The sequence below is a fragment of the Rhipicephalus microplus genome, chromosome 6 (assembly GCF_043290135.1).
Source record: "Rhipicephalus microplus isolate Deutch F79 chromosome 6, USDA_Rmic, whole genome shotgun sequence".
Lineage (NCBI taxonomy): Eukaryota > Metazoa > Arthropoda > Arachnida > Ixodida > Ixodidae > Rhipicephalus > Rhipicephalus microplus.
Window position 1 is genome coordinate 178,461,733 of NC_134705.1, and position 27,978 is coordinate 178,489,710.

General features: G+C 47.3%; 1 protein-coding gene across 1 annotated transcript in view; it reads right to left on the reverse strand.

The window, feature by feature from the left end:
• The window catches only part of LOC119167077 (hypoxia-inducible factor 1-alpha), a 284,063-nt gene that overhangs the window by 145,909 nt on the left and 110,176 nt on the right, over nucleotides 1-27,978 (reverse strand). The gene's annotated exons all lie outside the window — the stretch shown is intronic.

The following is a 27,978-nucleotide window of genomic DNA, read 5'->3' on the forward strand; positions in this document are numbered from 1 at the left end:
TTTCCTGTCAGCCACACTACGCAGTGCAAAAGGGGGGCACTGCCACGACATCGGCCGACTCCAGTATCTCAAGCACGCTGCTTTAAGCAGACGCAATCCGACAGTGACAAATTGCAGCGGCATGAAGCAATCCGCCGGAACACAACGGCGTAGCCCTGTTCTCACGTGTGTACCCGTCGTATCTTTTTCTCTCCGAAGGACCTCAAAAAACGTGACGTGAGAACGCTTAGCTAAATGTACCACCTTGTTTCACGCTGATTGTAGAAATGTCTCAGAAAAGTTTCATTTACAGGATATCGCTTGATCAATGACATGTTTCGCTTGTTTGTGTAGTCGCGTCATGCCAAGCGAAGGAAAAGCCTTTACACCATACATGTTCAGCATAACACATCGGATTCCTCCATCTGCAGATTATTGTTCAGAAGTTTCGTTCGCTCTTTGCCTTATGACCCTAAATTCCTCTAAAATAAACCAAAAAGCAAGAACAACTAAGAACATTTCCAAAAAAACACGCAAGTAGAAGTACCACAGAACCCGTACTGAAGATACCGTTGCAATCAAGTTTTCTCAAGGCCTTCGGTGATGCCAGATTACTAAGCTCTTCCAACTGTTAAGGAGGAAACCTTGTAGAGGTTGGGGTTAGAAGGCTCATTTGCTGCAGCGTGCCACTTTCTGTCATTATGACATCCTCCCACGAAAGAAAACCCTTCCTCCGTGACTCAAAAGCCACATGCTGCGGCCTGAGCGAAAAAAGCGACAAGAGTCACACCACCGCAGAAATTACAAACCGCGATTAAGGCCTGCCCTGTGCCATCGGGAGGGCTCGCAGAACCAGGTTGCGGCAGATCTGGCCGTCCGGGTTCATTAGAAACCAGACTCTGGGAGCCACCAGAAACCCCGCACAAGCCCACTTCCTCACGGCAACCCCTTCCTTTTCATTTCTTTTTTCCTTTAATCTCTCCTTGGCTTGTCACACACATTAAGATCTCTGAGCACGTGTGTCGTTGCGTCCTTGTTTCTTTCTTCGTTATATCTTTCCTTCCAGCCGCGAACTTAATCAGCGATTCAAGAATGAACTGTCCAGGAAACAAGAAAGATACAATCGACTCTGGCAGCCCCAGACAACTGGCTGCGAGACTGGAGTGGGAATGCGAGGGACATCCCTCTGCAGTAGGGGGGGAGGGGAGTTGCGTCGAAAACAGAAAACAGGTTCGGCGAGTCGGTATCCTCCTCCTCCCCTCTGCTTTAAGAGTGGGGGTACACGCGCAGGGGGAGGGGCCCAATTAAATTTCACCCTCTCCACCAAAAGGGACTCAAAAGAAGTCTCAGCAGGACCCCCACTCACCTCTCCAGGGCAAGCCCCGTGGCAAAGGTAATCACTCCAAATACAAGGGCAACTGACTTCACAACTGAAAGCTCAGGCTGGTAAATGAAGGCGACGGTGATTGTGTTTTGTTGTCTGGTGCAGCAAGAGGAAAAAACTGCGGTAATCGCTCTGCCTTGTCACTGCTGCCGCTAAGACACATATGAAATTGCTGTACAAGAAGGCTTAAGCAACAAAAAGAATCCAAACAATGCATATGATACAGGAATGTTCTACAGCAATAATTTTTTTATACTCTATCAAGAATTCACTGCTAAGTAAAGGGTCAAGAAGGTTATATTGCTTCAGGATTTAAAAGCTGTAAATCACAGTAACTTTGTTTGCTTTCGAGACGAAATTGACGGCACTAAATCAAAGAAGCATTTTGTTTGCTCTCGAGACTAAGAAAAAAAAATGTATTAAGGTAGGAAACTTAACTACAGGGGAATAATGAGAAAGAGCTATTAATATCATTACAGATAACTGAGAAATTATCAAAAACCTTACAGGGCTGACTGCTTAATCCTTTCTCAAGTGAACTGTTATGTCCCAGCATGAAGCCACCTGGACTTTAATACAACTTTCGAACATGTTTCAGTACAAACGGTGACTTTGCAGGGGAGGCATTCGTGAAATTCAAGGCAGTTCCATAGTGGTGAAGGCGTAGCAGCTCTGTATTAGTAAAAGCACAAAGAGATAAGGTTACAGCTTTGTGCTTGACATTAGGCTTAAAGAGGTCGTGAAACAAAAATGAAGCTGCCCTTTGGTAATTTCCACCGCTTCAATAAGAATTAAGCATGGCGACTGCAAAATTTTTCGGCACAGTATTCAGTCTAAAATTAATACACCCTATTTGAAACCACAGTTTTCTCGCGCACCGAAATGACCATGCGGCCCTGTCGGCCGCCATAAACACTAACATGCGACACCAGTGAAAAGTCATGGCAAGATAAGTTATAAACAGAGCCTCAGCTTTGTTTTGCTCCAATATAATAGATTTCTAGGAACCTAGGAAATAAACAAATAACACAGCCATTGTGATTTGCTTAGTTCTGTTCTGAAGTACATCCTGGCTCCATAATGTGTTGCCTTTGCCCGCTCGGCACAGTGCAGTGGTGTTAATTTAGCGAGAAAGTCACTAAATTTAGCGTCTTTTCAGTTGTGCATGCGACATTTCTCAGCGACTTTTTGGGGGACATTCAAGTGTTGGACTATGCCACTCAACGTATACAGTTGGGAACCTCTGCTGAAGCAGCTGACCTTTAGAGGCTGGTTACGTCCTGTTGAAAACAAAAGAATAAAATCACAATGTGCCTGCACTAGGAACGAACTTGATGCACAGCTTCTCGATATGAAGGAGCATGCTACTACCGCGAAGCCCAAAAAGTCGTCTTTGTTGTGTCCAGCAGTTCTCAATGGCAGAAACTCTAGTTTTCAGCTGCAACCGAGCCTTTCTTGTCGGCACTGTACTGTAGCAAAAGTTAAGCCGGCCTCTGCCTCTTCTTATGTGAACACACAGCCTCTTCCTTATCGCTGACCACCTGTGTATGCAGTAGCCTATAGTAATTGTCGCTATAGGCTAAAGTATGCGGTAGGCTATAATAACAAGTTCGCAATGGCTTGTATCCAGCGCTCTCGTCATTCTGCTTCGCAAAAGCTACAGAAATCAGCCAAACCGAAGCTTTTTACTTATACGGCAATTCACAACGCATAGCGTTGAGTGGAGTCTTTTTTTGTACAGCGCAGGGCCGTTGCTTCTGCTCTTGTTTTCGCCGTAGTTCTGGGTGAGTGATCGAGCAAGCACTTCATAGCGGTTCAGCAAGGACGCGTCAGACTATGGTAGATAAATTCGTAGCTCTTTTTCCAAGTGTTCAATGTGCAAACACCACTAATAATACTTTGCTAATTCGTTCTTTCGCGCGCACTAGTAGCTCCTGGTTGCGCAGCAAACTGTGCAAGGGAGTCGCGCATTGTCCTATCCAAAATTGCACCGACCGGTGTGCGTGTGTCTGCAAAATTCCAGAGTCTGACGTGTATAGTGCATGCAGGTGCACAACAAGATGGCAAACACCCAGACAAACAAACACCCATGCTACATAGAACACAACAGCATGCAAAATACCCTAAGTCTGCGTACTGCCACATGCGGACGCAGTGCAGCCGCAGCCAAACACGCACTAGATTTGGTGCACGTTGGTGGGCTGGCTGTTATGCCAGCGAGTCCTCGTCAAACGACCGTGCCTCTGAAAAAGGCAATCTGGGTCAAGGCCAGCCCGCAGTCGGCCTGGCGCGATCACCTCGACGGCGTGAACACGCGCGGCGCCCCTCTGGCCCAGGTGCAGTGAGTCAGCTGCGCACGTGACAGCGAGCCGGCGGCTGCGTGTCTGGTGGTCTGACGCATGGCGCGGCGACCCCCATTGGCGGAATCTGCCCTGACGACCAGCGGCGCTTCTGATTGGACCTTTTGGTTGGACCCGGTGTAAATAAAAGAAGCCCTGCGGCGCGTCGAGATCGGAGGTCCTAGGAGAGGAGTCCCCGTGTCGGAGTGCCGACATGTGTGTGAGTCAGCGGTCTTAGGCGAAAGACTGACCTATGTGTTAGAGAAAAGAGCTCGGCTCTTCGAGTCTCTGTCGGCCTCAGTGCCGAAATTGTAACGCCTCTGTAAATATGCTGTACATAAACCTTGTGTAACTCACCGTCGTCTCGTCCGCTCGTCTTATCAGCTCTGCGCAGAAGCAGTCGCGAGCTGATAAACATACGCTACCAAACGGCTGGTGACCTTCCCGGCGGAGTTGAAAGCAGTGGCGCCTCCGGGGCCGTGTTGGCGTCGCCGTCTTTCGCAACAGTGGTGGCTTCGGCGGGATCGGTCCGTCGTTCGCAACAGTGGAGGTCAGCGGTGGGATTCGGAGCTGGCTTCTGAACATGGCTGAAGCCTGTTGGGACAACAGCGCCACTTACAGCAACCGCTTGCTGCGGCGCCGCACAACAGCGCCGAATGTTGGATGCAATGCAGCTCTTTGAGTAGCCTGTGTAACGCTGTCCCTCCGTCTGAACCGCTCTTCCCTAGCCGCATGTGTTGGGGCGGTGCCAAGTAGGTCACTCCTTCCCTCACAGTGCACGCGTATTGACGTCACACTCTCCCTAGCCTGTCAACGCGTGTCATCTCTCTCGCTTCACCCTCTTCACCGCTCTCAACGCTCCAGCCCACTCCTCACGCGGGCATCATCTCACCCGCGCCACCTCTCTCCATCTGTCGGCGAAAAGAAGCCGCGAGCCGGTGGGTACCGAGGAGGATTTAAAAAAATTGCTGGAGCGGCAATCGTAGCCTAGGAGTGAAGCCATGCTTCTGGCAAGATGGCGGCTGCGGCGGCCACCTTACTAGGGGCATGATAAGGTATCGCCGTTCAGCGATTAAGAACGGAGCGTTTCGCTCGCACGCCCAACGTGAGTAATGGGGAAACTTTTTCGGGTCACATGGTACTCCAAGTGCGTCTTAGAGTCACTAGTTTTTCTTAGTGAGCCTCCGATCGGAGGCAAAGCCCTTTGAATATTCAGTCACCCATACTCGTTTTTGCGTGTTACCTCGTCGGGAACAACTGTCTTTTAATTTAGAACTAACGTAGAATTAACACTAACATATCAAAGCCACTTGATTTCTAAGTGGACACTATCAGAAGAGAGCATGTTTCCGCCATCTTGGCAGTGGCAACAGACGGCTTCACTTCTGCTGGCAAGGCATTGCGGGAGCTTCCACTCCAGCAATTTTTTTTTTAATCCTCCTTGGTGGGTACAGTGTACAGTACGGCGGGTACGCGCGCCTCGAGAATCTCGCGGCGCCTACAACGTGGTCAGCACGCCGCTGCTTGTCGCGCGACCGCGACGACGGGCGGGACGCCGTGGCAGCATGCTCCCCGCTAGTGCCGTTGTGTGCGCGTACTTTTCCTGGCTGTCGCCGGCGTGGCGACGGTTAGTGAAGCCGATCGCGTTCGCGAATGCCGACGTCAACACCGACAAGGCGCGAGCCAGGAAAGCCGAACTAGAGTGTACTAGAAGCCGAACGCAAGCGTCGGCAGACCAGCGACACCAACGAGGTGCGAGTCAAGAACACAGATCGCGTTCGAAAAACAGACGGTGCGCGGGTAACACCGACAAGACGCGAGCCAAGGAAGCCGAGCGCCAGCGTATTCAACGCGTCGCGCCTCACGTGTCTTTGCGTTTCAAACAAACGTTTACTCGTGTAAACGTTACCACCGAGTTTCGCGTCAAACCATTCTTTCAGCACCCGCGTCGACGCCCGTTTCTAACGGGTGAACACCGGGCGCACTGCTGCTGCTTCGCATTCTATCAAGATTCCCTTCGGAAAGATGGTCCATAGTTTTTTAGATGTGGAGCATCTAATACTCGAGGCTTGTAGTGCGCGCCGTCCGGAAGCTTCCTCCTCCTTCTTCCACCATCTGTGCATCCCTTCCTCCTCTACACACCACGCGCGCTTCACTCCTCCACCATCTGTGCACCCTTCCTCCTCTACACACCGCGTGCGCTTCTCCTCTTCACGAACATTCGCTAGCTGTATAATGTAGCGCGCATGCGCCGTCACGCTTCGAGAACATCGGCAGCTGACGCGCGCGCATGCGCCGTCGCGCTTCTCCCCCTTCTCGAACATTCGACAGCTGACAGTGCATGCGCCGTCGCGCTGTATATATACTCAAGGTCGGCGCTCGCTCGCTCAGTTGCCGCTCGTCGGTTGGTTTGTACGGCGCGTCGACGTCCAAGGTCGCGGTGAAATGAATTCCAACGAATCCACAAACACAATGATCGACGTCCCTTCGACCAGCGCCGCCCTTTCGCATACGTGTGTACGTGTTCACTCATTTAACACCCCCTCCTACAACCACGTTAACCAATTTAGCCATCGACCCAAGTAAGTCGCAATTTAACACCCCATTTCACAACCACGTTAACCAATTTAGCCATCGACCCAAGTAAGTCGCACTTTAACACCCCGTTAACCAATTATATGCTCCGCATCCTCCTCAGTGTTCCCCCGAGGGAAGCTGCGGGCAATTTTTTTCTTAACTGAACAGGTTTTATAAACGTTGGCGCGGTGACGAATACATATTCGCGGGAGTATTACTATGGTCCCTAGAAAAATGGCTAGTCTGCCGCCTCCGCTCTCCGCCACGTCGGCGCCGATGATGCGCGCTCCGCGGTCACGGCGCTCCACCTTTCCTTCCTCCGTGCCGCGCTCCAATAGATTGTGGCACCCCCTGGCCCCAAGCGTATGAACCAGCGACTCGGATCTATCGGAGCGCCGTGACCACGGTAGCCACGGAGCATGCATCATCGGAGCGGACGCGGCCTTCCTTGAAGACGACAAGGAGACGGCAGAGTAGCCAGTATGTTCTAAGGACCGTAATATTACACAACTCCACGGCTACAGTTTTAGTACACAGTAGCCACGGCGCATGAACTGAAATCGCGGTCACGTGACAGCGCGATACACGTGACGGCGTCCTCGTGATGCGCGGGCTTTTCGAGAATGCGTATCAAGCATGGCCTTAAGTTTGCCTATCCTCACAAGGAACGCTAAAGTTAAACCATCAATTAGTTTAGACTGATACATTATCTTCTTAAGTATCTAGTACTGTTAACACCATACGTTTTTTAAAAGCTGAACAAAATCGGTGTCAATAGTTTCACTTTTAATTTTCCCGTCTGGAATCTCTATTATTATTATTTTCCTTTCGCATTTTCGCCACAGTGACTCAACGAGATTTCCTGAAATGTGGCACGTTAGATTTCTGGCTCCCTCATAAGACAATGTAGTTCATTTCTACCGATTAGCAGCTACGTCGAAACCTATAACGTCACGGCGAATGGTGCCATAACTACAGGCTGGCGTCGCCACCAGCATTTTCTGATCACGCTTTTTTCTCGCAGCAAGCGGTGTAGTTTCGGTATCACGAAATAGCAACTTACAAACACGAGAAGAGTCGCCCTTCTCTTTGGAGTCCCTCTAATGGAAACCAAAAAACATTGTGCTACGCACCGCGGTCGTCCTCCCATCCACACTTCATCGGTTCTTTCTGAGCACGCAAAGCAGGGAGTGTCCTCACTGTTTGCTGGCTTTCACTATGGCTGTGCCTAACAACAAAAAAAAAAAAAAGAGCCCTCAAAGGGGCCCTGCAACACTTTTTGAGCAACGCTGCCGATCGGTAGTAGCGGCTCTCCCCGAAAAAAAAAAAAAAAAAAAAAAACGAGTGTTCAAATTTTATAGCGCAGCACGCGACCTGGAATTTAACGATAAATTCTCGGTCAGCTAAATATCGTTATCTCTCCTCTCGACAAATGGCGCTACGGGTCCATAATCACTACGTCGAAGGACAAGTATCGGCCATTAGCTGATTTGAACATGGCGCGTTCGGTCGTTACTGAGCACGCGTTACCAACTCGCCCAATCTTCAACACTCGTTACTGGTGCCGCCGCGGGAGGCCGCGACCTGTCCGCGCGTGCACGCGCGATCGCGCTGAAAGCCGCACATTCGAAAAAAAGAGACAGACAGAGCTGAGAAAAAGTGATTTGAGGTCCCCAGACTCGCGTGACTCATTTTCTTCCCCCACGCCATCCTTCCCTGCTTAGCTTAGAGAAGGGAATGCAACAGCAGCGTGCCACAAATCTTTGTACTTCCACTCGTACTGGTAGGATTATCAAAAATCTTTGCAGCGTCGAAATTAGCGAAACAACGCGTTTTTTTTTCTGAATTTTATTTTAACGTGGTTACTTGGAAAAGTTTAGCAGGGCCCCTTTTAATTGTATTTTTTTTTCGATCTTACTTCTAAGGGTCCAAACCCACGTGCCACCGGGAAAAAAAATTCTTCGTCAGATTTTTCTCTAACGATATGACGATAACAAGAACCATCTCAACCGAACGTCAGATACGTACGAGTTTTGAAAGAGTTATCAAATATGCACGACACCTCGAGCGGAAATGCCATCGTCGGTGCGGCACTTGCTTCTTTAAGCAATGATATTCCTGCAAAATGTTCACTCGTGCTCCCCATGCACACACCCAATGCGAGGTGCGTCGACGTGTCGCGTATGGTTGGTTAGCAATGCTAATCTCACAACCACGGGCACCACCGGGCAGGATATGCGTCAAACCCGTGGCTCCGCGACAAGACGCGATAAAACGACTCCAGGAAAGCAGAGTATGTAGTAAAGACGAAGTAAAAGGCGGGGAGGACGTAGACGATACGCGCTTTCGAGGCGCGGGCGGCTGACGTTTGCTAACGCGTGCTCAACACGAGCTTGCAACGGCGTTCGGCGTCAGTGAACAAGTACCGGGGAAAAACCCTCTTCTATAGTGTGGAGGGATCTGGAAATGACGGACAGACCGGAGGATGGAAGAGCGCCGCAGAGGATAGAAAATAAAAATAATAATAAAGCGAGCCAGTATAAGTCACGGCCGCCATGTCACCGCGACTTTTAACTTGTTCCAAGAAAGGGTTGACACATTTTTTGCGACCTGAAACACAGATAAGACCGCGCCGCTGTGTCGGCGAAAATTGCGCGGCCGAGCAGCTGCTACCCAGTAACAAGTGCTAGCAAGTTCAGTGGAACCGCGCGACATAGCCAGCGTGACTCGTGAGGTTTTCACCGCAAATGGGCTCATCGTTTGACACAGATCCGCTGCTGTGGCTCTATGAAGCAGCATTCAAACAATTCTTGAATGTGGTCTGTGTGGTCTGTCCGTCGTAGCATATACCCCTTAAGCGCATCGCCAAGCCAACACGAATCAACAAGCCTCTTTCGTCGGCTTAATACCATTCTGTAAAACTACAAGAGCAGCGTTTCTAGAAGTTCTATAAACGTTGCTATAACGGCCGTATAAGACAAACTCAATTCTGGAGGGGCTGGGGGGAGGGAGGGATGTGCGATTTTCTGCCATGGATCTTTGTACGTGTGTTCCTACATGCATGTATCTATATACACACACACAGAGCAAAACGGTGCGGGGGGCGGTAATGAGAGAAAAAACGCCTGTGCCTTCATACATTTCGGTGCACCTTAAAGAACCTCACCCAGGTGGCCCAAGTTTTACGGAACCCCATGATCCTAGCGTATTCTTGGCACGCAAAACCCTCATGGTTTGATTACAATACCGGGACAATCCAGAATCGGCTTTGGTTTGGTTTCGAATTTCTTCACCAATGACGCACGCATGCACGGATGTAGTACGTCATTGAAAACATATAAAAGAAAAGCACATCATATCTACGGAGTGAATGATGATGAGCGGGGCGAAGCTTCGCGAGCTCTCAGCTCGAGATCCGCCTGTGTTAGGGCGCGTTTCACGGCCGCCTCTCGGGCACGCGTCCGTCTTTCTGTCTGTCCATGCGTTTGTCCATGCGTCCGTCTGTTTGCCCATGCGTCCGTCCGTCTGTCCATGCGTCCGTCTGTCTGCCCAAGCATCCGTCCGTCTGTCTGTCTGTCCATGCGTCCACTTGTCTGCCGATGCGTCCATCTGTTTGTCCATGCGTCCGTCTGTCTGCCCATGCATCCGTACGTCTGTCTGGCTGTCCATGCGTCCACCTGTCTGCCGATGCGTCCATCTGTTTGCCCATGCGTCCATCCGTCTGTCCATGCGTCCGTCCGTCTGTCCATGCGTCCGTCTGTCTGCCCATGCGTCCACCTGTCTGCCGATGCGTCCGTCTGTTTCCCATGCGTCCGTCTGTCTGCCAATGGGTCCATCAGTCTGTCTGTCTGTCTGCCCATGCGTCCATCTGTCTGTCCATGCGCCCATCTGTCTGCCCATGCATCCGTCCGTCCATCCGTCTGTCTGTGTCTGTCTGTCTACGACAACGGACAGTGAGACGGGGTGGCTACAACGCAGGCGGGACTGAGCCACGGTGTAAGAAGCTTCGCCCCTAAAACGACATTCAATGTTTACTAATAGCAAAAGTAAATTTTGAGATAACACGAAACAACGAAAACTGGAATAGTTGCAGTATTTGCTAGGGCTTCTTACAAAAAAAAAAGACACATTGCAACGAGTGGAAGTCCGTTCACGAGAGCGCATGCTGACACACAATGACAATTCAGACGCTCAAAACACGCAATTAGCGACAGCGGCAACAAAGCTTCTGGTGAAGTGCCAAAGAAGGATACGTGTTTATTATTATTATTTTAACGACGCCACGTATGACCAGGAGCAGTCAAACTTAGTTTTATGACAACGTTCCAATAAATGTGGTGCATACATCGTGGCGACGATAATGTTGCGACCGGCGGGGGTTATGGCCTTGCAGAAGTAGACGGAAATTGGTCCGGCGTCGTGAGAGATGGCGCTGTGAAAACTCGGCGCGTAGTATATATATATATATATATATATATATATATATATATATATATATATATATATATATATATATATACACGTCGTGAAACGAGAGGCCGCTCAAATGGGGCCGCATAATTACCTGCTCGCAAAGTGACTCAAATTACATTCTACAAAAAAGCGCGCGAGCGGCGCTCGCAGTAATTATAATACGAGGTCCAACTTGATGTTATACGTTTACATTAAGTGGATACAAATTAACGAGGAAGCGCTCATTAAAGGACCGCTATAGAATTGCTCCCAAGTTCAAATGTGAGGATGACGTTTTTTTTTTTTTGTCTTTTCCTTCGCGTTTTTAATCCTCTCCGCCACTTCTTCTCGAAGACACGCGGAAATAATTTGTAACACGCGCCGGAAATATTTGCCATCACCTGAAAGACACCGCCTGAAGGAAGAACCACTCTCTCATACTTGAACTTCCGAGTCCAGTGTTTAGGGAGCTATCTACCATGCTGCCCGATCCTGAGTGGTGCCCCGTCCTCAGACTATCCTTCGATCTGTCCCCGTCTTTCTCTATCTTCTCTTTACTTCTCTATACGTGGGTGTCCTCATCTCTATCCCTATCCCTTTTATATCCCTATCACTTGTAACCCCTCCTTATTTCCTCGTGGGTCATTGTCGAGGTGTGGTACTATGATGCAGACAGTTACGGGGCTCACTTTTTATCTTCTTTTCTCTCTTTTAAGAATCACTTACGCACATACGCATCTACCGTGCGTCCGTTGACTGCCTGTAACTTGCAACATTCCGAAATCGAATCGCCGCTCACGCACGCATTAAAGAATGCGCGACGCTGTTCGCACTGACGAGTGCCAATCCGATTAGACAAAGACTATTTTCGTCATCCACCGTGTATACTTTCGCCACGGAATTCCTGACAATGCGTCTACCGCCAAAGCGATAACTTGATAACGCTCGCAGCAGCGATTAAAAAGGATCACTGCCTTCACCGCCAAAGCGATAACTTGATAACGCTTGCAAACGCGATCGAAAACGGTCACTGACTGAAGGCGAGACAATAATCGTTCGCGTAAACAATGAGTTAACATGATCCAGCACCTTTAACGTAGAACGGTGTGTAGTTGTTAAGTTTCATCCGTCATCCCTAACGAGATTAGCGACGCTCAAGATAAGTCTGATAGCACGAACGTAATGATAAAGAGAAGAAGGTGAAAAATGTTTTTTTTAAATAGTCATCCATTTTATTCCATGGTACGATAGAAGTTGTCCAATCAGTGGAAAGGGACTTCTTTGCAACACGCTGCCGACGCCCACGCCGACATCGCGATTAACTGTCTTGAGTACAGACATTTATTATAATACATGTTTTCCCTGATAAGTCACGGACACCCGACCAATCAAAATTGTTTCGACTGCATAATAATGGGGTACGAGTTCGATGTCCGATACAAATTAGATGTGGCTGCATGTTTATACTAAGCATAAGGTTTGCGAGCATACTTTGAGCATATATATAACCGGTCGGCGCATTTATACAAATCGCCTTTGAGTTCTTCAGTTAACTGACTGGAAAGGGTTAATCATGCTGCTTTATATAGTTGTTGCTGATCGCTGGAATAGCCAAAGGAGGTTAGGGATTCAATTTCCTCAAGGCTGAAAATGGGGGGGGGGGGCGCAAGCATACGAATGGTTGAACTCTTCCTTTAGCCCCTCCCCCCTGAAAAAAAAATTTCTTGATACGGCACCGTCGCTGACTATTTATACTGATGATATAACTCACTGCGTTTACTACAGCTATATTTTGTCATCATTAATATGATTATATGTGGGTTTTGACGTCCCAGAGCCACCATATGCTTATGAGAGACGCCATAGTGGAGGGCTTTCGGGGTTCTTTCACGTGCACCCAAATCTGAGCACGCAAGCCTGCAGCATTTCCGCCTCCAACGGAAATGCAGCCGCCGCAGCCGGGATTTGATCCCGCGATTTGCGGGTCAGCAGCCGAGTACCTTAGCCACTAGACCACCGCGGCGGGGCTGGATATATATTTTGTGCTTACCCATAGTAACTATCAGCGAAGCACAACGACAAGGCGACTCACGTGGGTCGTTTTTATTCTACTAAACATTACGGTAGGTGAGTATGATTGACAGCTGTAAAGCTGTCAATCATAACAAGAGGAGCGCGGCGGTTGGAGGGGCACAAACGCCCGCTTTTGTAAAACAAGCCTCGGTACTCCTTCTGAAGCCAGCTCAAAGCAGGGTATAGCGGGGTGTACACTGTGGCCGCGGGGATCTGAAGAACGACGCGGGGATGAGACATCGCAAGTAGCCTGTCAGAATTATAATGGACTTCCCTTCCGCATTTGCCGCTCTTTCCTCGCTCGTATACGTCTAGTATATACGGCTCTGGTATGCCCGACTCGTAGGCGGACAGGTGTAAAAAAGAGTGAAGCAACGCAGTGACACCGTTACCGGCCGGTCCTGGAGGGCAGAGACGTGCGACTTCGCAACACGCTCCTATTTGTTTGAGGTTGCTTAAATGCCAAAATTGGACATGCGGCTTTGGTCCCGCCTACCGAAACTAATAACAGGAATAATACTGATTCGCGGGCTTTTTATGCGCCAGAGCCACGATACGGTTATCAAAACACGACCACCAAGGCCGGGATCGAATCCGCGACTGTATAAGGGTCAACAGCAGAGCTGCACAACCACTGCATCGTCATGGCAGACAATATAGGGGAAAAAAATAAGATTGGTCGACAAATCAATTACCGGATTGAGGATGAATGAAGACGATGTCGGTGTTAAAGCACGCGGCTAGCCAACAACTATAAACAGAGGGACTATATTGATGAAACTAATAGGTTGACTAATTAACCGATTTCATTATCTAAACAGGTCCACATAATTATGCACGTATAAAATCAGATAATTGCTCTATTCTAAGAATAAATTCGTTTATGTAAATATTTGTATGCATTACATTAAGCACCACACTTTCCTAGGCTGTCGGTAATCTTTCTGTTAAACCTCCATCATTCCAAATCTGAAGAGTAAATTTTGAAACCGCTCGATTCTTGGCCAATCCCCCACAGTGGGTATGCGCCTCTAACAATAGGAGAACAACAACAACAACAATAATCATTTATCCATCTTTCACGTGGGCCATCCGATGCTATCCATAATTATGCGAACACGCCAACGTCAACAAGTGCTTAACGAGGACTGGAAGTGTGCAGGTAAAGACGGTAGGTCGCCCCGCGACGGTGGTCTAGTGGTTATACGGTACTCGGCTGCTGACCCGCAGGTCGCGGGATCAAATCCCGGCTGTGGCGGCTGCATTTCCGATGGAGGCGGAAATGTTGTAGGCCCGTGTGCTCAGAGTTGAGTGCACGTTAAAGAACCCCAGGTGGTCTAAATGTCCGGAGCCCCCCACTACGGCGTCTCTCATAATCAAATGGTGGTTTTGGGACGTTCGACCCCACAAATCAATCAATCATCAGAGACGGTAGTTGAAAGGACGCGGTTTATTGATAACGTATGTTAGATTGCAGCTGATTAGTCGTATCCTGCTGCTGTGGCAAGCTATGGTTCAATATTAGAACACCAGAGAGCCCATGAGAAGGAGGTACCTTTTTTCTCCACAAAGACCTCAGCAGAGAGCAGTCGGCTGCAGGCTGATACTTATCCCAACCTCAGTCTTCCGAGCAAAATCTATCCGGCAATATACGACAACAAATGCGCGCTATGCGGGGAACACCCAAAACTTCATCTCGTGACATGGACCTGTCAACACTCACAGGAAGTACCAAGAAACTGCACGCCAACACCGGAGAAGTGGAAGGCTGCGCTGTCCTGCTCAAAGCCTGAACAGCTCAAGCTGATCGACTTAGTTTGCAAGACAGCAAAAGCCAAAGGGGCCTTCGGCTGAGGGCTCCACCTTCATCGGAACAATTTCTTTGAAATAAAAGTTTTTCATTCATTCATTCATTCATTCATTCATTCATTCATTCATTCATTCTACGCGCTGCGGAAGTACTTTGGCCGTGAGTCAAGCGGCATGTAAGAGCGAAAATGTGAAAACTTATTGTAAAATGTTTGAAGAGCCCCGGACATGACACGGTCAGCTAACAAATTGCGGTTTTCAACGAAACATTACGGTACCTATAATGACCGTACATACGTTTAAATATGGACTGTAAACGAATATCTAAGTGATAAAAAAACTATATAGAAATCGCAGGCCTTAAAAACACTGTCAGCAACCGCAGTTCTGACATGGCGTGGGTGACGTGCTGCAGGGAGGTATACCGTCGCCTTCCGGCTAAGTTTCAAGCACAGCAACTCGCTCGATTGGCACTTCCAAGCTAAAGAAAGCCGAAAACAGCACGACTGAAGGCACAGCTGACCACGGAACAAAATCATTCGCCGGAACGCAGACGTTCGCAGAGCTAAGCAGCCTGTTACGTCTTAGTTACGTCACGACTAACGCGTGCCCGTTGCCCGTCCTTCAGGCTGCTCGGGTGTTCTTAATAATATTCGATTATAAATTTACCGCGCGACCAAACGCGCTAAAATTTCGCCAGCTTGTTAGAGATCGCACAAGGATACAAACCGCATAACAGAGTTTACGACCTAAACTTCGGTGTCCAGGTCCCTTTAAAGAAGGAAAATTATTAGGCAGGCGATGTTTTTTTCTTTACTGAATGGTGCCAGTAATACAGTCGACATACCCCCGCATTCTAGAACGCCCCTTCACTCAACGCTCCACCTTCACTTGAGAAAACCGACGGGAGCGCCATCTCTAGGCAGGGAAAGTCACTGCATATGAGTAATAACTTGCTGCTATTCTTGAGTATAGCGAAGCGTGATCTTCAGCCGAGTGGCGGCGCAGTGCGCAACCCTGTCAAGTGAAGGGTGAAAGTCGAGTCGAGGAGCGTTTGTGAATACGGGGGTTATTCACTGACGACGCTTCTGAAGCGCTCTGAAACCTTCGTGACTAGCCCACATTTTTCGCCCTAAATGAAACATGCACGAATACGGAATGCTAGCTTTAGGAAAGTCATTGTAGGTGAGACAAAGAGAGGAGGAGAGGGAGGGGGAGAGTGAGTAAGCGCACGTCCGATTTGCTACCCTACACAAGCTTCAGATGAGCGCGTGCCCGCAAGCGAGAACGACAGAAACGACACTATTCTTTCGCGTCCCCCCTTTTAGCTCGATAATACGGCCAGATATATTATCATCAACAACCACACTCTTAAAAAAAAGGTGGTCGTACTTGCTAACTTTGGGATAGTAATGGTTTGTCACATATGTTACAACACTGGTAGTAAGCGCAGTTAGCAACGGCGAGGGTGGCAACTGTTGCTACCTCTGCTGTTACTACCAGCATTTAGTAACTGTTACTACCCTAGCCATTACGACCCATGGGTAGTAACTTTTAAAGGTTTCAAGAAAAAAGTAGTAAACAATACTATTTCGTTTATTCATTTTGACATATTATTTCTTTACTGCTAATGTTGGTCAATCAATATCTCATTGCTAGACAACTTGGTAAGGAGGCGTAGTGTGTCATGAACGCGAAGTGCCTAGACTAAACAAATTCACAAATTTTTTACGTATACATGTAGTAAGAAGTAAGCGCGGGGTATATATAGCCCCTACTTTACAGGGGCATATCTGGCACAAGGGAGAACTTGTGTTTCAGGATGAATTATAACTCATTGAAACCTATAGCACTATATTGGACTACCTGGTTACGTGTGTTTGGTGACGTAGCACAAGACTTTTAATTAGCATTACTTATAAAAAATTATATGTTATATTTATTCATTATAAAAGGGCCACAGAAAGGCAGTACGTACCGTGGTTGGAGCAAGATACTGAACTCATTCTCAGTGCATTTGAATGCTTCACACGACTAATATATCAACGTTTAAAAGGTAATAATCATTTTTGGGGTTTGACGTGCCAAAGCTATGATAATATTTGGAGACACGCCGCAGTAGAATAACTGTGACTGTCCTCGGGCTAATTGTTACCGTCTGGTTATTTTGATCTGCCGGTCTTGATAATAGCGATGTAATGCGCTAAATTTGTTGTAACTGTCTTTCACAACGCGTGTAGCACTTGCTTATGGTTCATTAACTTGTACTTCTCCGTTTCGACAATATCAGAATGACGTTTACATATGTCGATTGCGTAATTGAAAACAGAAGTATTTTCTTGATCTTCTGCGTCATTTTTCTGTTTAATGATAATACGTCGAGACGATTCCTCTCATAAATTATCAGAATCGCATTCACACAATATTTTGGGTTAGATATTCAAAAGCCGGGTAGCAAAAAGGTAGTAACGGGGCAAGAAAGGCAGTAATGGCTGCAGTTACCACCTATTTCATTGCAGTTACTAACTGTTTACTAATGTAGGTAGTAAATAGTACGTTCTGTACGTAGATGGCTTCAGTGACCATAAGCTACTTTAAATAACATTTAGCCTCCCAACCCACGTATTACATAGCACTGTTAAAAAAAAATTCGGGACTATAACAGAGGTAATTACGAAGGTATAAATGATGAATTGGAAGCTTTTTACGATCAGGTTTCTCTTCCATCTTTCCCGTACCGATCAGTCAACGAAAACTGGATTCTCTTCAAAAACAAAATCTTTACCTTGGTTGATAAATATATTCCCCTAATTTCTATCTCTAACGACAATAAAAATCCCTGGTTTAACAAAACGCTTAAGTCTCATAGATCAAGGAAGAAGCGGCTCTACAAAATTGCAAAACGCACTTCGAGCCCTTCAGATTGGGAAAAGTACAAGGGTTTTTTGAAAGAGTACTGCTCTTTTGTAAGCAAAGCGAAATCTAAATATTTTACACACGATTTGACTTCCATGTTAAATACTAATCCGAAAAAATTCTGGCAAGTAATTTCCCCTCACAATGCTACCACATCTGTCAGTATACAAGATGCTAACCATATGCCTCTATCAGATGTAGATAGCGCTTCAGTGTTGAACTCATTTTTTTCATCTGTGTTTACGTGTGAAGATCATTCCAGAGTGCCCGAAGTTCCCGAGTTTGATTATACATTCATGGAACCTATTGCCGTCAGCAATGAAGGGATTGCGAATCTTATTGGAAAACCTAAATTATCAACTTCTTCAGACATTGATAACATTAATTCTAAGGTGCTGAAAAACACGTCATTATGCTCAAGTAAAATCCTGTACCACATCTTCACGCAATCTTTATCAACAGGACAACTGCCGGCTGATTGGAAAATAGGTAAAGTAGTTCCCTTATTTAAAAGTGGCAATAGATACTCACCAGAAAACTATCGCCCCATATCACTAACATGCATTTGCTGCAAGATGCTGGAGCATATCATTTCTTCGTACATTTATTGTCATTTGGAAACCAATAACTTCTTTTTTGAGAATCAGCATGGATTTAGGCGAGGTTTTTCTTGCGACACCCAATTACTGGAATTTACCACTGATCTTCACTTCAATATCGATAATAATTTACAAACTGACTGCATTTTCCTAGATTTTTCTAAAGCATTCGACCGCGTACCTCATTCCCATCTGATTTCAAAATTAACAGAACTTCGTTTAGACTCGCTAACCTTATCGTAGATCCGTAACTTTTTGTCTTTTTGAAAGCAGTTCACTCTGGTTAATACCTCTTCCTCTCCAATTTCCGATGTCACCTCCGGAGTGCCTCAGGGTAGCGTCTTGGGGCCACTACTTTTTCTAATCTACATTAATGATCTTCCAACTAATATTTTTTCGTCAATACGGCTTTTTGCTGACGATTGCATTCTATACCGTTCTATAACTAGTACCGATGACCACCTTGCTCTCCAAAAAGACCTTAATCTCATTAACAACTGGTGTAGGGCATGGCAAATGACTTTAAATTTACCACAATGTAATGTAATATCCTTTAGTTGGAAAAAATTTACTGTTGAATTTGATTACTCCATAAATAATTCCAACGTGTCACGGTCGTCTTCGTATAAGTACCTCGGCGTTCATTTCACTTCTAATCTTACTTGGGCGGCACATGTAACCTACATATCTGCAAATGCATCAAGAACACTGGGATACTTACGTCGAAACCTACGAAACGCGCCAAATAACGTCCGCAAACAAGCTTACTTAACGTTTGTTCGCCCACAGCTGGAATTTGCATCACCCATATGGTCCCCCTTCCAAGCCTATCTCATTAACCAGCTAGAAGCTATGCAAAATAGGGCGGCACGGTTCATTTCACGTATTTACAGTCGCCCCTCGAGCGTCACACAAATAAAACATGACCTTTCATTACAGCATCTAGATATACGGCGCACAGTTGCCCTCCTGTCTTTGCTTCATAAATATATTCACGCGTCCAGGCCACCACCCTTCCCACTAGCGGCACCATTGCGCATGTCTAAACGACTTCACAATCAGCGAAGCATCACACGCATCTTTGAAAAAACAAAATCATTCAATTCATCGGCTTTGCCTCTTGCCATAGCACTCTGGAATGACCTACTCGACGTCATTGTCAATTTAACTAATCATGAAAATTTTCGCGAGCAATTAATGATACATCTATCTCAATAGCATTGTATAACCTCCTTGAATTCTGTTTTTGTTCTTTGTGCTTTTTTGCGGCTGGGAAATTCTTGTTGTTGCTTGAAGCCCCTCTTTGTGATTTGTGCAACCACTGTTATTAGTTCCAATGTTATTACTTGCTTTGTATTTTTATTAGCTATTAGTTATTAGTTGCTCTGTAGTTGCTTTGCTTTGTAGTTGCTTTGTACTGTGGCAGATGTATCACCCACTAGCATTCTTTCCTATGTACCCCCCTTACTCTATGCTTCGTAATAGAGCCTGTAAGGTACTTTTAAATAAAAAATAAAATAAAAACAGGTCGCAAAAATTTAGTAGCGGTTGCAGGTAGTAACTGTTTACTAACGTAGGTAGTAAACAGGTAGCAAAAAGGTAACAACGGTCGAAGAAAGGTAGCAAGCGTTGCAGTTACTACCTATTTGCTTGCAGTTGCTACCTTTTTACTAACTTTTTTTTAATAGTGCATCGGCCCGCGGATGACGGGCCTGCAGCCGACCATCGAGAGCGGCTATGTGGGAGGACGTATAATAAATTACGGCCGCGACGCTTTATCTCAGTGTCCGAGTAGGGGCGAGTGGCGCAATGTACCCCGGTTATCAGCGGCTCGACCTGATACGACCCACTTGCACAATTCGCACTTTCTTTATAGGAGAGAGGGGAGTCCTTACGCCGCGCGATAGATCATCATCTCGCTTTCAGCTGAGCTGCGGGAACACTGACGGCGCACAGAGAAGGCGAACCGTCGCGACTGCAATGACACTTCGAAAATTAATATGCCTTTCAAAGTGTGAACATATCCGACCCATGCCAATGCTCTATAGAGGTGTCACGTGCATGGCGTGTGTGTACGTATGTATGTGTGTGTACGTATGTGCGCATGCGTGTACGTATGCGTGTACGTACGTACGTACGTACGTACGTACGGATGTATGTGTGTATGTATGTATGTATGTATGTATGTATGTATGTATGTATGTATATGTATGTATATGTATGTATGTATGTATGTATGTATGTATGTATGTATGTATGTATGTATGTATGTATGTATGTATGTAGGTAGGTAGGTAGGTAGGTAGGTAGGTAGGTAGGTAGGTAGGTATTGCTGACTGTCGTTCATTCAAATGGCAATACCACCACCCTTCATCATGTACCCTGACCTATACCCAAGTAATCTGCCCACATCGTGGGGAAATAGCTTCGTTAGAACATATGCTCTGGCAGTGTACCAAATTCGCTCGTTTACCGAACATCACACCTCTGCCAGATGGGAGGCGGCAATACGCAGATCGTCCTTGGCAGATCAGCTCTATGGGCTGTCCACCAAGCCCGCGACGCGGCGGCTGAGGAGCTCGGCATCTGATCATTTCCCCGCGTTGGAGCGGTCCGCGACACAGCGATCTGTGCTTCAACGCGATAGAGTTAAATAGCTCGTTTCGCGTGTCGGCGTCATTGGTTGCGAGCGAACAATCATCATCTTATGCTTGACTGAAAAAAGTCGAAAGCAATGAAAATAAAATAATAGATGATAAAAAAAAAACCTCGAGCAAAGTTGGGACCGAACCAGGGCTGTTGAGGTCTGAGTGCACGGACCGAAGCCGGGTCGTCAGCGTGGCAAGCGAATGTTCCACCACACAGGCAGGTCTCTTTTTTTTTCTTTATTACCGGTTTTGCACGCGGTAAAAACATGAATAATAATATACATGAACAATAATATACAGAACAGAAGCGATGACACGACAGTCGCGGAACTATTAGTGATTACAGTGCTAAAATTCCTTCAGGTTCACCAGGGGGCTCAACCCTGGAGAGCCATTCCGGAATAAAGTCTTGTTGTTTGAGTATATCAACGTATCGAACAATGCTTTCTCGGAAAAGCACGTGTGCCGGATGCCTGTCAGGGTCACAGGACCAGAAGTAGACACCTTCCCAACAATGCAAAAAAAAAAAAAACGTGATCTATTGTCTCTGCTTGTAGAAATAGTGAAGAAAAAAAAAACTTCGTCTATTTGGAAATGCAGTGAAAGTAGCTTTCATGCTTCACAAACACACGCATCCTGTGTAGATGCTTCACAATGCAACATGAAATATTGCAGTAATAGTGCGTGGTACACACGTCCATTGCCAACGGCCACCATAATATGTGATTATCATAATGGCTTCGTGGTTGAAAGCCGGTATCCCCCCCCCCCCCTCCTTTTACTACAAAAGGCACACACGCTACCGCACCTATTCCTTTAAGGCGACGTAGTGGGCGCATAGCGAATTCGAACAGCTGTCATGCACTTTGAAGTACGCCCTACGAACAAGGTGTCGCTATCGAGTTCCAACTCCTAAAGGCGAAGCTCTTTAGGGTCCCCCTAAGTTTTGGAAGACTCAACAAAAGTTTATCCAATCCGGTTTCCCCCATTTCTTTCAAACTACACACGCTTGACGTAGGTCTTACCGCGTAAAAGTAAACACGTGCAGCCTCCGTTCGTGATTGATTGATTGATTGATTGATATGTCGAGTTTAACGTCCCAAAACCACCACAAGATTATGAGAGACGCCGTATATAGTGGAGGGCTCCGGAAATTTCGACCACCTGGGGGTTCTTTAACGTGCGCCCAAATCTGAGCACACGGGCCTACAGCATTTCCGCCTCCATCGCCCTGTTCGTGATGAAATGGTTACGTAATGGACCCACTAAAGTAAGATGCATACTTACTACACCGAAATCCCCACTGGCAGATCATCCAGTCGACAGAGATTTCCTCCCCCTGCCTAATTAATGTTCCCGCACATACACATACAGGAATTTGGTAACCCTTATAGTCCCCCGCGTGCGTAATACATGCGCACGCTCCGTGGGACGGGAAAACGTCCGGGGCAGAGCGAGTCGCAATTCCGCAAAATTCGTTCCCGAACGAAGTAATTAATTTTCGTCGGTTATCATTTATCGGGCGTCGTAAAGCGGGCGGACGAAGTACACTTCCGAGTGTTTTAGCTGCACAATCAAATTAAAGGCGAGCCCCGCGTAATGAGGTTGACACGAAACGCGTGGAAGGAAGGGGTAATTTTCGATCGCTTTCTCGTCGGCCTTATCTCAAATCGACAGCGAGCTCTTACGACACGCACGCTGCCAAGAAAGAAAGAAAGAAAGAAAGAAGGAAGGAAAGAAAGAAAGAAAGAAAGAGAGAGAGAAAGAGAGAAAGAAAGAAAGAAAGAAAGAAAGAAAGAAAGAAAGAAAGAAAGAAAGAAAGAAAGAAAACCACCGCGCTTATTTTCACCTCAACAGAGTTTGGACAAACACGGAGCAACACGTGGGAGGCCTGTATGTAACAGAGACTAATTAGAAGGCAGTTTTTCCACGATCCCTAATTGGTCCCGCGCGTGCGATATCTCGCGTAATACGCATGCGCGGACACATTGCCCAACAGACGGAGTCCCCGGACGGATGTGCTTTTTTGTTTCTTCTTCACACGTCTTCATGGACGCTCGTGTGAAATGTCGCACGGCGGCCTGGAAGGTGAGTTATGACACAAGCGAGGCAAACAAATCACACCCCTTTTAGCCACGGCGGTGTTCGGTCAGCTAAGGCAATTAAGCGGATAACGCGGACTTAATGGCAGCGTGTATGTGTATATACCACGCCACCCACCCCACCCCTTCGCACATCTTATGACACGACACCAACTGCGCATGCGCATTCCACCTCTATCTCTTATCTCTCTCCTCTATAACAAGCAGGACTCCGAACGCTTCCCCTCTTGCTTAAATGCAACTTTTTTTTTCCATATTCATGAACTCCGGGAAACCACACCGTCAGTCCTGGGCAGCGCGCTCCCACGAAAAGGAAAGAGGTCGCGCTTGTTGCCAAAATCTCTCTCTCTCGAAGAAGAAGAAGAAGGAGTTGTGCGGCGTTATGAAAGCATAACTCCGTGTCGAAGGAAAGCGTCCGCGCACGAGGCGGGGAAAGAGGTTGACAAGACCTGACAAGGTCACGGCGTGGCGCAATCGGACAGAGGGCCGGTGGACGGCTGCTGATGACCGATGCGTCGCTCGGCCATTCGAATCACGCGACACGCTGCTTGTTTTTCTTTTTATTTCTTTCTGTTTAGCTCGGCCAACTCCTGCGACGCGGCCCCGGCTGAGTCGGCGAGGCGACATGAGCTGGTCAAACCCTGCAGCAAGGAGCACGAGTTCGGGCGCCAAGTAACAGTCCCGACGCCGCTGACGTCGGCCTAAGGCGATTAAGGGTGGGATCGTGAGATGTTATGGTAGGCGGCTTATCGAGGATTTCGATCTGAGGGAGGTGGGTTGGTTGAGTGACTGTCTCAGAGAAAATCCAGAAAACGGCAGAGTGACAGGGGAAAGTGGAAGCATGAGTACAGGAAATATTCCTGAACGTATTCACGAATTTTCTTTATCGCTTCTTCTTTAAAAGGGGAGGGGGAAGCCGGGTTGTTGTAGAATAATTTATGGGGGGGGGGGGGGTAGCCGGTACCATTCAAGAGAGGTGTTGAGAGGGGGAAAAGTGTTCGGGGGGGGGGGGGGGCTTGTTGTAACACCTTGGATACGTAAAATTATAAGGTGGGCTAGTGGGTAATGCATAACAGAATGAAACTGTGGTGTGTGTGTGTGTGTGTGTGTGTGTGTGTGTGTGTGTGTGTGTGTGTGTGTGTGTGTGTGTGTGTGTGTGTGTGTGTGTGTGTGTGTGTGTGTGTGTGTGTGTGTAAACCTTTCCTTGTAAAGCGCGTCTTTCTTTTCGCGCACTAAATTTTATTCCAAAGATACGGGCACTTTCGTGTGCAAGGTAACATAGACAGTTTTACAAACGGCGACACAGCGTTGAGCTCGTGCCAGAGTTTGAATTTGTCCGCAAATTTCGCGGCGCTCGAAGATTACCGGGTAAAAAATATTACCGGGTAAAAACATTGCCGACTGTCGAATCGGTGGTGCAGAGTAGCGGCAAACTCATTAACCAGGAAAACACAAAAAACAAACCACACCAATTCAACTTGACCGCTTGTGTTAACCTTTCTGCGCGGGGCAAACTTGCGAATGCGGGAACTAAAGTTTGTTCGCCAACTTAGCGATTGCGTACAACTGTATTACCGGAAACGTTCGCGAAAACGCCGGATCAGTGGCGCCACCTGGTGGTAGGTAGAGCAATCAGGCACACGCAGAATTAATATTGAGAGCCGTGTGCGAAAGGTCAACACCACTACTGGGGTGAATTCTCGTCAAAGTGATTGTGAAATGCGTCGCCTCGTTAATCATTTCTCATCAGGAACACTAAAGGACAGAAGAAAGCACCTAAATAGAGAGAGAGAGAAAGCATTAGAAAATACCGTTATCAGTAGTATCCCAGTACATTACGATACTGAAGAGGAAATGGACATGGGCCGGGCATGTAGCACGTAGACAGTATAACCGCTGGTCATTAAGGGTAACTAACTGGATTCCCAGAGAAGGGAAGCGGATTAGGGGGAGGCAGAAGGTTAGGTGGGCAGTTGAGATTAAGAAGTTTGCGGGTATAAATTGACAGAAGCAAGCACAGGACCGGGTTAACTGGCGGAACATGGGAGACGCCTTTGTCCTGCAGAGGACGTAGTCAGGCTCACGATGATGATAATGATGATGATGATGATGATGTTACTATAACGGTATTGCGTGCAGGATTACCGGACACGCTATAGCTGCATGCGTGCATGCGCCAGTTGCGTACAACTGACGGACCTGCACGAGTCCAAGTGGGCTAAGGTGGACAACGAGGAGATAAGAGGCAATAACCAATCAGCATCTAGAAGAGAGTGAGAAGGGTGAAGAACGAAGCGGGCACACACAAATAACGCCATTGCAGATCATGCGTCCGAGGTCTCCGTAAAGCACTCGGCTCAAGTTCGCTAAGACGAAAACCAAACGCCCTGGCGACGAAGTCCGAAGCTATAGAAAGGAAACCGAAAAAAATACAAACCGACTCGATGTCTTGTGTGCTTGGTGCCACGCATGTTCTCTCGAAAAAAAAAAAACGAAAGAAAAGAGACACCTCGGTGAGAGCGCGACGACGAAGTTTAGGATGAGAGAGAAAAATAACAATCGTGATTTTGGGTTATTTTTAAAATACTTATTTCTTTATATATAATCCGCAAGGGAGCACAGCGCGGTACCGTGGGATAGGGGAACGCAAAGTGAAGTATGCTTCTAAAAAAAAAAAACCCTGCCGCCCATATGTCCCCGCCTGTGACGTTCCTTTCCGCAGGTGTGCAAACATCCCATACCAAAAAGCTTTTTTTTTTTTTAAATGCGCGGTCCCTCCAACGCGAATCCGCGTTATCCACAGGCGGCAAATGACACGGCAGCAGTGTTCCGCTGGTCGAGCGACACATGTAGGTAACCGTCGAAGAACTAGAAATCAGATAGGAGAAGCCAGGTCCAATCCAGTCTACGAGTCTGCCTAATCACCCTCCTGCTGTTCAATTGCCGCGCACCCCTTGAAGCTGCGATCATCTATAAGCGCGCTTACGCGTGACTGAACATTAAAAAAAAAAAGAGAAATATCGCTCGGCGACACTGCACTGCCAACCGTATCAGTCCATACTTTTTTGACAAAACATCGTGCGGAATGCCAATGTAAGATGCGAAGGAAGAAGTTGTTTTTCGGAAAAACTGAGCGATCCAAAGCGACGCATCCTGAGCACAGGGGGTTTCGGAAACGTATACACGATTAAAATATCTCGTGAGAAGACGTCCAACGACGAAGGTCGCTGGATATTCCGTGTTACAGATTTTGCGCTATCCTTCTCTCTTCTAGCACTTTGTTTATGCTTCGTCTGCTAGGCGAGAATGAAGAAGTGGTACCGTCCATAAAGGCGCCAACCACCCTTTCAATATCGGAAAAGCAACATCAAGAAGAAAAATATACCCACACTTCGCGACACCACACTGTAAAAACTGCTCCCAATCGGCGACCCTCATACACATGGCATGGACGTGCCCACAGTACGCTGACGCTTCTCACATACAAGGGAGTCCCTTCTGCGTATCACTGACTCGGCACATCAACGCCGGGTAATCTCACACGCATTGCAGGCCGTGGTGTCCCAAGGGATCCCCGCTGACCTCCTCTAAGCAGCGTAACCGACCTCTCGGCCGGTCGCCTCTTTTGGGAGTCATAAAGTTTTGATCATCATCATCATTGCAACAAACAAGGAAATTTTTTTCGAGGCAGCAAGAGTGTAACTAATTTTAAAAAATAAAGAGTCAACGATAAAGTGACGCAAAGTAATCACTAAATTTAGCAGCATTATCGATAATTCAGCAACCAACGTTGCATGGAAGCGAGTCGCCATAACGCATTACGAAAAGCCCTTTTAGAAATACCTTTACGTGGTATTGGTATGGGCTTATCTGTGCCTGTCATTTTGTCTTTTGGAGCTTCCATTTCTGGCTTCTCTAATGCGACAGTATGCGCGGCCGTCCGGGCCTATATTGATGAAACTAACAGGCTGACTACTTAACCCGTTTCATAAAAATCACATTATCGCTCTATTCTAAGAATAAATTCGTTTATGTAAATAATTGTACGCATTACAGTTGTATGCATTACAGTAAGCACCACACTTACCTAGGCTCAAAAAAACTCGTTTTTAGGCTAGTTGGTTATTTGTCGTATTGTAAGATATTTTAGCGCAACCTCGACTTTCGCAAACACTCACACAATCACTCACACAACCACACGAGTAACACACACAGCATACAGCGCTATCGGTAATCTTTCTATTATACCTTCATTATTCCGAATCTGAACAGTAATTTTTTTAAACCACTCGATTCTTGGCCGATCCACTACAATGGGTATGCACCACGATCAATAGGTGAACTACAGCAACAACGGTCGTCGCTAACACGACGGCGAAGGGGGCAGTGAACTCAAGCGTGTGCGCGCGTCAGTTGCGGGTCTAAAGCGGCTTACATAAACGGGCTTGGTCTGACGATAACAAATTGGCCGTCTCGGTGTATAACGCTTCTTTCTTCGGGTCGTCGGCGACATTCCAGGAAGAACACTATACACCCCGACAACGATATTCGCAGGAAGCGACACGCGAGCTCGCGTCCGGCGACGACGTATTATTACTCGCGGAAAAGCGACGGGGATTACGAACTGGATCGATTCGACGGCGCAGCGGTGTCCCGATGCAGGTCCGAGATACGCGGCTGCGATCCCCTTTAGCGACAATCAAACAGCGAATATTTCCTATTCGTCTGTCTATGTCGTCCTACCCTGTCTTTCTGTCTTGAATCTCTGTCCATCCGTTCACCCGTCTGGCCGCTTGTCTGTCTGTCTGTCCGTCTGTCTGTCCGTCTCTTTATCTATCCGTCCATCCGTCTGTCCGTTTCTCCGTCCGTCCGTCCACCCGTCTGTCTGTCTGTTGTCTGTCTGTCTGTCTGTCTGTTGTCTGTCTGTCTGCCCGTCTGTCTGTCTGTCAACTGTCTGTCTGTCTGTCTGTCTGTCTGTCTGTCTGTCTGTCTGTCTGTCTGTCTGTCTGTCTGTCTGTCTGTCTGTCTATCCGTCCGTCCCTCCGTCCGTCCCTCCGTCTGTCTGTCTGTCTGTCTGTCTGTCTGTCTGTCTGTCTATCC